We start from the raw sequence: 13,487 nt of genomic DNA, 5'->3' as shown, positions 1-13,487 counted from the left end.
GGAAGGATCGGGCCTAAACGGGCAGTCGGACATCTCTCTCACAATCCAGGACTGCTGGCTCCCAACTGCTTGCCTGCTTGCTTTCCTGATTGCCCCTAACCACTTCTGCCTGCCAGCCTGATCACCCCCTAACCACTCCCCTGACAACCTAATTGATACCTAACTGCTCCCCTGACAGCCTGGTCACCCCTACCTGCCCTCCCCTGCAGGCATGGGTCCTCCCCAACTGCCGTTCCCTGCAGGCCCAGTTCCCCCCAACTTCCCTCCTCTGCTGGCCTGGTCACCCCTAAATGCCCTCCCCTGAAGGCTTGATCGCCCCAACTGCCCTCCCTTGCAGACCTGGTCCCTCCCAACTGCCCTCCCCTGCTGGCCATCTTGTGTCCACATGGGGGCAGCCATCTTTGACCACATGGAGGCAGCCATCTTGTGTGTTGGAGTGATGGTCAATTTGCATATTACTCTTTTATTAGATAAGGATTGTGCTGTTAATAACATGATGCTTGTATTTGTCAAAACTCATCAATTTTTATACTTGAAATTGCTATATCTTATTGTATATAAATTATAGCTAAATAAATGAAAGAATAACAACAAAGAAAATACAAACTAATGCAAATTTTGAGTACCACATACTTAGTGGCAAAAAAAGAAAATGGGGGAAGAAAGAAAAGGTTCTGGAATACATATGCCATTTAATTTGGAGTCTGGCGCCGTAAACTATTACCATGTTGCCTCTGTATCCTTTCTAAGAGTAACTCTGTAAAGATCCAGGTGAGAATATTCATTCTCAATCTTTTCCATGGGACACAAAAGGTATGCAAATGCACACACATACACACACTCCATTGGGAATACTAGACTTAAGTCTTAGGAAGGTAATCAACTATGTATCCTGATCTCTCCCACTTAAGACAACATAAAATGGAAGCACCAGAGTAGCTTCATTATAAAGGACTACAAGCCCAGCGTGCGAAATCACACGGCCTTGCTGTGCTCGCAGTCTCACCCACCCAAATGCGCCCCGCTCACTGCCCTGCCGCGCTCGCAGCCCCCATCCACCTGCACACACCCCACCCCGCCACGCTCACAGCCCCGCCCACATGCACCAGTCTTTGGTCATTATGGCGTTAGGGCCACGGGCTTTTTATATATATAGATACCTGAAGTACTTTAAACTCTTATTGAAAATACTTCACTTGCCTGCCCTTACATTCTTTACTCCTTCCCACAGGCTGAAATTCAGTTGTAGTGTTGAACTAGGATATGTTGTAAAACTAATATTAACCATGCAGATAAAAGCAAAGACAGAGCAAGAAAGAGAAGGAACTTGAAGACCTAGACAATAACTTAGAGCAGATGCAGTCTTTGATGTGAGAGAAAAATAAACTATCTTTTTTAAGCCATTATTACTTTGTCCTAACTATAGCAGCTGAACAATATCCTAAAAAGATACCATGCCAGTTTTCAGAATCCTTGAAGGTTCAACTAGATGCCTGTGAATTTGTTTTGCTTTGCAGAAAATCTGTATTCAAAGAGGCACTGTATGCACATTAAAGGCAGGGAAGCACATATTCTAATCAAATTAATGCTAAATGCATTTGTAATTTTATAAATGGAAAGCTGGCACCTCCAGGATCAAGTCCCACCCAATTATTCAGATTTGACAGGATAATGTAGATGGAAAAGCTTCAAAAATTTTAACATTTTTTTTAAATCCTCACCCATTGATTTTTTTCAGAGTGGAAGGAGGGAGGAGCGAGAGAGAGGGAGAGAGCGAGGGCGAGAGAGAGGGAAAGGGAGGAATATCGATGTGAGAGATACATCAATTGATTGCCTCCTGCACCCACCCTGACCCGGGCCAGGCCGGGGATTGAGCCTGCAACTGAGGTCCTCGAGCTGAGGCTCTAAACACTGAGGGCAAATTTTAACATTTTCAGTGAAATTGTGTGTATTTTTAAATCTCCTTCCTCAGATATCATATAGCCTTAGCTCTTGTTCATAACAAATAGAACAATAAACAAAACCATATAACTAGTATTGGGCCCTTATGGATGCATTTCAGTTTCCTCCTTCTCAATAGATTTAAGAATAGTTCTAAGACTCAAGATTTAGTCCTTCAACTTCCTGCATCTCCCTAAGGTTTTATACCCTTTAATAAGCATAATCCTCAGCTATTTTTCTGGTTACTTAAAAAACAAAAAACCACAGTTTAAAATCCAAAGATACCCAAACTGAAATTATTACGTCAAGAAAAGATATATGCAAGAAATCTGCCTGTCCCAGAATCTGCTGTTTGGGATTAGAGAAAAACCAATGCATTTTCTTATATAGCACCTTTACATTTCTGTCTAGTATAAAAGTGTTATTAAAAAGAAGGTATGTACTGAATGCCAAGAAATTGTTCACTTTAAAATGATTTTTATGTGATGTGAATTTCACTTCAATAAAAAAATATACAAACCTTAACAAAAGCCAACTCCTTTACCAACCATTAAGTAAAAATCCAAGAAAAACAAAGATGAAGTAGGAGACAAAAGATAAATGATGATTGTGGTGGATCAATTCAGAATCTCATATCCAGAAAGAAAAAACAGAGACAAAGAAGGGAGAAAAACTGTCAAAGAAATAACAGTATTTCTAAAACTTAAAGGATATTAGTTTTTACTGCACAGATGGGATAGGGTAGAGGGTCGGGGTTAGTTTGCCTACATTAAGTGATGGGCAAATAAACTAAGATCAAGAATTAAAACAAAAACAAAAAAGCCAAAGGCAAACAAGAAGAGTGTAAAACCAAAAGCCACAAGATACTTAACCCTTTGCACTCTCTTGCTTTTTTCTCGATTCCTTTATTCTACTCGGGATTTAATTTTTTAAATACCCCAGATTTTACAAAGAGCGGCAGTAGAATAAAAAACTGGAGTTTCTTTTCATACAAACTTATTTATTTGGATTTTTTTTATATTTCAAATTATTGATACATTCAAAAAGTAATTTTAATCTCTATAATTTTTCATGGTGTGATATTTTTTGAAACATTCACCCACATGAAGACCTGGTTTACATTCACATGTTTCGCAAATATAAATCGTCTCTCTTCTTCCTCCTTTGATTTTTCTGTTAGAACAAACAACACAATCTTTGTGTTTTTTGTTAGGGTGAGGTGTGATTATGGAGCTTTCCATCTAAACGTTGCTCTAAGTTAGTGGATAATAATCTACCCCTGGAAGTTAGTGTACCATCTCTGAATTCTCCAACAAGATCATGTACTAGTTTCCTAATATTTTTCACATGCGTTATCGGTTTTTCATTTTTTCTTTTTTGGCATCAGTTGAGACGGCATTTACATTTTACTAGTCCTTTCATGCTAATGAAAACAAGAAAAGATACTGGAAAAATAAGACAAAAATCCCCCTTCCCCACCGCGGTGAAACTACGTGTCGAGTGTGGCTCGACATATGAGCTGCTACCAATGCTAACCGTGTCGAGTCACACTCGACATCCGAGTGCAAAAGGTTAAAGAATATTCATGCCCTGGCCAGGTGGCTCAGTTGGTTGGAGCATCATCCCATACACCTAAGGGTTGTAAGTTCGATCTCCTGTTAGGGTGAGTATGGAAGGCAGCTGATTGTTTCTTTCTCTCTCTCTCTCTCTCTCTCTCTCTCTCTCTCTCTCTCTCTCTCTCTCTCTCTCACACACACACACACACACACACACACACACACACAAGTAACAGCATTAAAAAAAAAGAGTGGTCAATAGTGCTGGCAAAACATCATGAAAGAGAAAAATTTTAAGCCAATTACTGGATTTGGAATACGAGTCATTAGTGACCTTATTAAGAATGACCTTATTAAGTTTAAAATGCTACAATCAGAAGCCAGATTGTAATTAAGGGTTTAAAAAGGAGGTAAGGAAGCCCAGCTGGTGTGGCTCAGTGATTTGAGCATCGACCTATGAACCAGGGGGTCACGGTTGGATTCCGATCCCCAGTAGGGGGCATGCAGGATGATTCTCTCTCAGCATTGATGTTTCTATCTCTTTCTCCCACTCCCTTCCTCTCTCTGAAATCAATAAAAACATAATTTTTTATAGAAAAAGGAAGAACCCTTGCCGGTTTGGCTCAGTGGATAAAGCGTTAGCCTGGGGACAGAAGGGTCCTGGGTTCAATTTCGGTCAAGGGCATGTACCTCGGTTGCAGCTCCTCCCTGGCCCAGACCCTGGTTGGGGCACGTGCAGGAGGCAACCAATCAATGTGTTTCTCTCCCATTGATATTTCTCTCTGTCTCTCCCTCTCTCTGAAAATCAATGGAAAATATCCTCGGGTCAGGGAGGGAGGGAGGGAGGGAGAGGAGGGAAGGAGGGAGGGAAGAGAGAAAGAGAAAGATGAAGGGGAAAGGAAGGGGAAGGGGAGGTGGGAGAGAAAAGGAGGTAGGGAAGTCAAAGAGATATCAGAAATCAAAGAGATATCAGAAATGATTTCCAAATTTGCTGTGAAAGAAAATTAAAATCACTAGAGAGGGAAATATGGTATATGGGGTAAAGATATGAGTTGTTCCATTTGTTTTATTTCATTTATTTAGAATGGGTGAACCAGAGAAGCAGAGATATACGGACCATCACTAATATCTAATTTTAAAACATTTTAACCACCGCCTGCCCCCCGCCCCCCCAAAAAAAAACAACCTCATGCACATTAGCATCACCACTTAGCCCTACAACCCCTAGCAACCACTATTTCTTTTTCTATGGAACTGCCTATTCTGAACATGTCATATAAATAGAATCATCCAATAAGTGGCCTTTTGTATCTGGCTTCTTTCACTTAGCATGTCTTCCAGGTTGTAGTATATGTCAGAATTCCATTCCTTTTTAAAGCTGAGTAATAATCTATTGTATGGATATACCACATTTTGTTTATCCAACAGTTGATGAACACTGGGTTGTTTCTACTTTTTGGCTATTATAAATAATGCTGATCTGACATTTTATGTGGACATGCTTTCATTTCCTTTAGGTACATACCAAGGAGTGAACCTTTGTGGTCATAAGTTAACTGTTTCACTTCTTGAAGAACTGCTACTTTTCATAGCAACTACATTACTTTACATTTCCATAAGCAATCTATGAGAGTTCAGTTTCTCTACATTCTGAACATTTATTATTATACTTTTTTTTTATTATAGCCATTATGAGTGGTATCTTATTGATTTGCATTCCCTTAATGACTAATGATGGTGAACATCTTTTCATGTACTTATTGGCCATTTATTTGCCTTCTTTGGAGAAATACCTTTTTCAGTCCTTTATTCATTTTTTAATTGGGTAATCTTTTTATCTTTTTACTTTTTGTTAATCCTTATCCGAGGATATTTTTTCCATTGATTTTTAGAGTGGAAGAGAGGGAGGGAAGAGGGAGGGAAGAGGGAGGGGTGGGAAGAAGAGAGAGAGAGAGAGAGAGAGAGAGAGAGAGAGAGAGAGAGAAGAAACATCAATGTGAGATACACATTGATCGGTTGCCTCCCGCACTCACAACCCAGGTTAACATGTGCTTGACTGGGAATCAAACCCATGACCCTTCAGTGTGTGGGCCGAAGCTCTATCCACTAGACTACACCAGCCAGGGCTCTTTTTATTTTTGTACTGTAATAGTTCTTTGTATATTCTGTATTTTGGGACCTTATCAGATATATGATTTGCACACTTTTTCTCCTATTCTGTTACTATCTTTTCTTGATAGTATACTTTAAAGCACAAATACTTTTTACTTTTGATGAACTCAAATTACCTAATTTTTCTTTAACTGTTCTTTTGAGTGACATGGCTAATCCAAGGTCATGAAGATTTACATCTGTTTTCTCCCAAGAGTTTTAACTCTCACACTTAGTGTGCTCACCCATTTTCAGTTGATTTTTATATATGGTGTCAGATACAAGTACAACTTCACTCTCTTGTATGTTAATATTCACTTGTCCAGTACCATTTGTTGAAAAGATTACCTTTCCCCACCAAACTGTCTTGGCTCCCTTGTTGAAATCAATTGACCATAAATGTATGGGTTTCTTTATGGACTCTCAATTTTATCCACTGATCTACACATCTATTTTTATGCAGTATTGTATTTTTTAAAAATCTCCTACTAGAGAATAAAGAGAAATAGACTTGAAAAAAAAAAGGGAAAAAAAAAACAATGGTCAAGCTCTGCCTCTTACTAGGGAAATAGCTATATACTAAGATTCGTTTTCCTCACTGTCACAGAATTGGGGATTGAGTTGTGAAATTACCTTATAAACAATAATAAGTAACACAATTCAGTTTTATACATATTTTCTTAATGATTATGTTCAACCTCATAAATGATTTTGGCATCCAGGAATAAAAGAAAGTATCATAGTAAAAATCTATCACTATATCTGTTTCTAAGAAACAGTGGCAAGCACATAGTAGGCCCTCAATAATATTTATTGAGTGAAAACAACCATTTACCAATTGTTTTTGTGTTCTTTTTATTCATTTTCTATAAATGTTAAGGTTATGAAGAAACAATTTACAAATTTAAAATCATCCCACTTCAGGTTCTTTCTTTAGCAATTATTTCCTTGGAAAAAAAGAAATCAAGTAAATTTCCCTTAGCTTGTTTCTAGCTTTTTAATATTAGCTAATATAAGCACTTAAGATTCTCCTCATATGCTATTAACATGAAAAGAAAAATTTTTTCATAAAGAAAAGGAAAATTAAGAAATTATAAAAGTCAAAGTGATTTCTATAAACTTTAGTTCCTACAGTTTCTTTTTCAGTTTCTTTTACAATGTATGCCCTTTAAAGTAAAAAGCACACACACTTTTTTGGGGTTCTAGTATGCTCATATTTGTTCAGAGGAAAGAGCAATTACTTGGCAATAGTAATATGGAAATAATTTCTAACAAAGTTTTACTCCAACAAATTTCAAAGGTGAGGTCTTTCTAACTGTTTTAACAACTTTGAGGTATGCTAGTAATTACCTACCATAAAATTTACCCATTTAAAAATTATCCAATTATTTTTAGTAAACTTGAGTTGTATAACCTTCACCACTATCCAGTTTTACAACATTTCAACATTCCAAAAGTATCCCTCCAGACCATTTGCAGTCAGTCCCCAGTCCACCTCCTGGCAACCACTAATCTACTTTATGGACATTCCATAAAAATGGCAACACAGAATATGCATCCTATGATATATGGTCTTTTGTATCTAGAATAATTTTTTAGAGGTTTATCCACATTGTAGCAAATGAATAGTTCATTCTTTTTTATTGCTAAATAGTATTCCAAGTTTATGTTACATCTGATGCAAAACAACCTACAAGCAATTATGTCCTTTTTTAGAAGGAGGTTAAAAAAAAAGAGTTGTCAAAAACATCTACTTCATGTATACTCCCCACTACTGCCACTATCATTCTAAAATCTAAATCTGATCACTTTTTCCGGTACTATTATCTCTTCAATGATTACCATCAACCTGTAAGGCAAAGTCCAAGTTCTTTGGAAGAGCATACATGATACAGGCCATGCCAATCTGTCCACTTTCATTTCCTGCTGCTATTTTCTCAAACACTCTGCCAACTATCAAAACTGAGGTATATACGGTTCCCCCACGTTCCCTTTTATCACCTTTATGGCCTTTGCACCCATCCACATCACAAACTTGAATTAATCTTTCAAAGTCCAATAGGAAACATCATTTCCCAGTGCCAGCCTCACTTTCTCAACAGCTTGTGCTGTCATCATTTTACTTTTTACATCAAGCCCTAACTGTTTACCTATCTTTCAAACTCCTGATATCAGCACCTAACCTTGTGCATAAATCACTGGTGTTCCCATAAGTATTTGTTCAACTAAACTGAATGCATTCTGACTACTAGTATTCTTCTGCTCAGTCAGTATAAGAAAGGTCAAATGCACTCTAAAACTGCTAGTGAAAAAGAACTAACAAAAGCAGTATAATACAATTTCAAGGTCTAAGCAAGTGTCCTACAAAACAGGATATACTCCAGGGGTCAGGAAACTTTGGCACACCAGCCAAATCCAGCCCACAGCTTGTTTTGGCAAATAAAATTTTATTAAAGACAACCACACTCATTAGTTTAAAATATTGTCTATAGCTACTTTTGCCTTACAATGGAATCCAGTAGTTCTAATAGAGACCATATGGGCTGAAAGCCTAAAATATTTACTCTGGCCCTTTAAAAAAGGTTTGCCAACCCCAGTATATATCATGACGAATGGTATGAAAGAAAATATCAGAACTTCTGCGTTAAGTTTTCTTTACCTCATCTTTTTTAACATTTTTGTATTTTTTTTAAATATTAATATAGCAGTGACATATATAATTTCTAAATATAAAAATGCACATTCAAATTGGGGATGGTGCATGCCCATGTTATTGTTTTTTCTAATATCAGTGATTCATTTAAAAAAAAAAAAAAAAAACCTAAAAGGTCTTAGAACAGGTTTTAGAGTTTGAAAATTTAGCAAAAAAGCTTATTATATGAACAAGTTTATTATATGTAAGTGCATAAAACACAGAGAGAGAAGCTTGGACTTAAACTTGCTCCCAACTAAATTGCTCAAAACACCTCTAAAGTATTTTTCATAGAGCTAAAAATGTTATTTTAATTATGCCAGGAAGTTTTAATATACTTCAAGTTGAATGCAATAAAATATGAGCCACATAAATCCAAATTGCTACAAAGACAGCTGTTTTTTAACCTCAGGTTCTGAAGGGCTCAGGAAATACCGAATCCCTCCCTTTATAGATCTTAAGGTTAGGAGGGTAGTTTCTAATAACTAAAAAAAGTTGGGGTCTGATCATCATCAACAAATTTATAAACTAGAGTTAATTTACCAATTGAGCTTGGATTTGTCAGGTTAGGGATGTCATTCTATGTTGAATCATATTCTCCAACAAATAGTCACAGCCCCCAGAGAGAACTACACTCTACTCTGCTCACCTTTAAGGCTTTTTCTGAGGCCTTCCGAGATGACTAGCATCAGACTTTTGAGGAAGGCTAGCCATTAGACAAGGCTTTTCCCCACGATCTGACTGCTTGAAGTGACATCCAGGATCAGGTCGATCCTGTATCCAGGAATCATGACCCTCCCTGAGGCACCAGTCATCATGAGACAGTCAGTGCACTTTGACACTTCTTGAAAACCACTGGGCTGCTCCTTTAGCTGAAAGGAAAAAAAACATCAAAACCAAAACAAACAAAACAAAGGGGGGGCAGGGGCAATCAGTAATTCAACCTGAAAAGACAGAGCGTGGGGAAAAATATAACAAAATAGCCTTGTCTAGATCAAAATGTAGCCTTGCCTTGATGTAAAAATCATAGTTTCAATATCTTCCAATCACTGCACAGTTTATTCCTAATACAGAAATTTAAAAAATTTTATATCTATTGTATTACATCTGAAAAGAACAATTGAAAGTGGGAATTAAATAAAATAACTATTTATGGAATAGAGCTAAGAAAGTATAATAAAGGTATAGTAGTAAGCCCTTGATTTTTAACGGACTTCGGATATAACAGACAAATTTTCCGATCCATGTCATATCTGAAAATTAACACCCTGTTAATTTTAAAATGCTTTTAACCAAGATTTGCTTATAATTAACAGGTTATTTATTTTGTTATCAATTCATTGTTATTTTTAACAAATTTTAGCAAATAGGCCATATGTTGGAAAAAATGCTGTAGTAAAATCGCTGACATAAATGTATAATACGTATCTACAACTATAGTCTACATATTTAAATCCGAGATTCACTGCTCCTAAACAATGTTCGTGGAATGATTAGCACGTGATCACACCGCATATGTGGTAATTGGTTCTGTTGTCTTGGGGTGTGACTTTCTGCAGTAGTTTTAACGTGTGTTGGCTAATGTTCCCACGTGGGCTAAGCCACGCCTCAGCTCTGTGCCTTTGTTTACCCGAGGTGACTGGTGAATGTACACATTTACAGATCTATTCAGTATAAATTTAAAATTACAGTAATACATATAGAAAATTTCTCTGTAAAATTAAACTTTTCATACATATTTAATCACACAAACGTGTCTACATAAGTAAAAACAGGTAAACTAATTTGTCAAATTTTTAACATATGCTTTTGGAAAACCTACTTTATTATATAACGGACTTTTGGCTTTAACAGACACCCCCTTGCCAAAATTAGTTCACTATATCGAGGTTTTACAGTATTTATAAATGACTAGCAGCCTAAGACTGATATGAGTGTGCCTCATCAGGAGACCAAGTACTGAATTTTTTCATGCCCAAATTGTAATCTGATTTAAAGAGGCAAGAAATACCCCTCACAGGCAAAGTGGCAGAAAACTGCCAATACAGTTAAAGCCAATCTATTACTACTCTTAAATTACATTCTAATAAATAGAAAAAGATTTAATCTTATATCCTCTTTAACTGACTTGACACTAGCACAATGCATAATAACCCCCAAACACAATGCTTTTGTCCTAGCATTCTGAATTTCAAAGTTCATGCTTGATTGAAATGTTAAACGTTGACATCACTATGGCCTTAAATTTAAAAACTCAAAATATCTAATAAATAATAAGATAACTTAAGACTTATTCAATCGGCTTCAAAATAAAAATTTTAAATTATTGGAAATCAGAGAAAATTCTACTTATTTCTGTTTAAGAACAAAATATTTTCCCTAAGACATAATGTTAAAATGAAAGAAAAATTCTTTGAAGTTATTGTTTTAAAAGTTGTCTCACAACTCCTTTAAAACATTTGTACCCTAAAGACAGTGAATCTATATATCTATATATATAAAAGCCTAAGCGACCATTACGACCAGTTACTATAACATGCACTCACCACCAGGGGATAGGCGCTCAATGCAGGAGCTTGTCCCCTGATGGTCAGTGTGTTCCTACAACCAAACTCCCTTGGCTGGCCAACCACCCACGGTCCCACTCTCCCCCACCCGCCGCCCGGCCAGCCTGAGGGACCCCACCCGTACCTCTAGTTGTTTTACATTCCTTTCTACTACTTATCCAATATCCCCCATTCAGTGAACACTACCAACATCCACATAGATTCCCAAGTTGGAAACCTCAAAATACTACTAGGTTGTTGTGGCTTTGTTGTTGTTTTTTTCACTTGTTTGAGAATATGATTAAACCTATTAACCTCTGTCCCTGAGAAAAATGTGCACACACACAGATGGACAATGTCTGGAAATAAGATTTCAGGGAATTCACAGAACCCTCTGAAGCCCAAGTTCTGGGGTTCAAAACTCCTGTCAAATACTGCTTTATTCTCCTATTACCATCTTTCAAGATGTGACTAGTACATTGAGTCTCTCAAAAATTTCTCTGTAAAATTAAACTTAGCATTAGCTTAGTTGTAGCATACCCCATGTTTTTTCCTGAATTGTTGCATGTACTTTGCTAATTCTTTCCAGATTACCGCTCTTCAATCTATCTTCTTTCACCTTGCTGGTAGCAAAAGCTTGTTAAAAATGCAAATCTGATCGTGTTACTCACCTGCTTAGCATCTTCAATGCCTCCTTTGTAAATGTTAAACATATTTATATTGTCTCCTTAGGGTGGTATCATCTGGCCTCTGCCTATATTTCAAGCATCCATGCCTCCTACCTAAAATTTCTATACTTCACTCATATTTTTCATAATTGCCCAATACACTGTTTTCATATCTTCATACTTTTTTTTTTTTTTGGCACTGTCCTTCTTCCTGAAATTTCAGCTCAATTCCTTACCCAAGCCTCAAAGCTACGCTCCTCTCTTCATGTTCTCTCAGAACCTTGTTTATTTATGCCATGAGATTTATCTCAATGTATTATTACAAATGCTTGTATGCTTGTTTACTTGCATATCTCCAGGCAACATGCAAGAGTCTTCCAAGGGCAAGAGTCTTGCTTAATTCTATCTTTTTTGTTCCCAGTATCTAGAACATGGTCATTCTAAATATAAATGGTGTGCCAAGTATACAACCAATTAGTAAGCACCACAAGAAAAATTATTGCTGAATTAATCTAAATATACTTTTAAGAATTCGAAATCAACTGGGGGTTGGGGGATGGGTTCAGGGTGGAGGGGAAAAAAGGGGGACAATAAAGATAATTTTTTTTTAAAAAGTATTCAAAATCAGAATGAATTGTTACAAAAGGGTATTTTAGTAGCAACTCACCAGAAAGCAAAAATTATGTGCAACTATCACCAATTCTTACAAACTGTGCCCACCTGGGTCGAGTATGTATGTGTGTGTGTGTGTATTTGTGTAAAATAATGCTAATTATGAACATCCAAACTAGGAATTAAAGCATAATAAGGATAACAGAATACTATGTAGTCCTTTGGATAAAATCTCCTAAGCCAGGGATAGCAAGCACATGACAGAATATGAATTAATTACTCCCCTTTTCTTTTTTTTATTGTTTAAAGTATTACAAATAGTAGTACATATGTCTCCTTTTTTTCCCCTTTTCTTACCTTCTCCTCCTCTACCCCATCTCTAACTCAGGGTCTAAGAGTCTTTCTCAATACAGCAAGCCAGAAGCAGTAACTACAGATTACAGTCAGCACATAAGTTAATATTTCAAGGCTACCCAATAACTGATTCTAAACCAGACCAAACACAATATAAAATATTCACAGAAGGCCTATTCCATATCCCCTGGAAACTCCTTTACAAGTTTAACAATTCTAAAGGTTAAGAATTAAGTTTCTTAAAATATTTTGATGGTCTTGTACGTCAAAACAGTTTTAACTTGTTTTGTTAAAATTATTCACTTTCACATGTATTTTTAGCAGTTTTTAAAAATATTTATTTGTAGTTATACTGTGCTCTGAAACTATAGTTTCTAAATTTGTGCATCAAAATCAACTGGGAAACTTCAAAAAATACAGATCCCAGATCAACTGAACCAAAATTTCCAGAATTGGCGGTATATTTTCTAAAACATCCTAAGTGATTTTTATGCAGCAACTTGAAAACTACTATTCTAAATATCACAGTAGTTTACTAGTATATATGGAAGAACTAGAATCAGAAGAGTAACAGAAATTTTCCTTACATGTACAGTGTTGCTTATTGCTTGCTGGCTCCGACAGGCTAATAAATACAGGGTGAAGTTGCTTCATCCTCTGAATGAAAACAATGTTGCGATATCTTACCACAAGTTTCTAGATAATAGACTACTTATTATAGCCATATAGCTTCATTAAAGAGTAATCAGCCAGTGTTTCTTTTTAATTATTCTATTATAGTGTTTGTCTAGAGTCAATCCTTAAGAACTTCCCTTTACACAAAACCTTGAAAAAAAAATAGAGTATTGCAAATGTGAATTGATAAAAATCCACTATAGGTATTAAATTGAAATATTTCATCAACTTCTTTTAATTATGCATTTTTTAATACATATTAAAGGCTCAGTGCTAAAAATTCATGCACTGG

The 13,487-nt window shown here is 36.3% G+C and overlaps 1 protein-coding gene across 3 annotated transcripts in view; it reads right to left on the bottom strand.

The window, feature by feature from the left end:
• Nucleotides 1-13,487, bottom strand: part of INTS6 (integrator complex subunit 6) — a 108,289-nt gene that overhangs the window by 64,669 nt on the left and 30,133 nt on the right. Inside the window, exon 1 of one of the 3 annotated variants that reach the window (XM_028161367.2) lies at nucleotides 8,990-9,055. The exons of the other annotated variants lie outside the window; for them this stretch is intronic. The gene's annotated coding sequence lies outside the window, so the exon portion shown is untranslated. Of the gene's footprint in view, nucleotides 1-8,989; nucleotides 9,056-13,487 lie in introns of those variants that run through there. 3 annotated transcript variants of the gene reach the window in all.

The sequence above is a fragment of the Eptesicus fuscus genome, chromosome 8 (genome assembly GCF_027574615.1).
Source record: "Eptesicus fuscus isolate TK198812 chromosome 8, DD_ASM_mEF_20220401, whole genome shotgun sequence".
NCBI classification, from domain to species: domain Eukaryota; kingdom Metazoa; phylum Chordata; class Mammalia; order Chiroptera; family Vespertilionidae; genus Eptesicus; species Eptesicus fuscus.
This window is presented reverse-complemented; position numbering and strand designations above follow the sequence as displayed.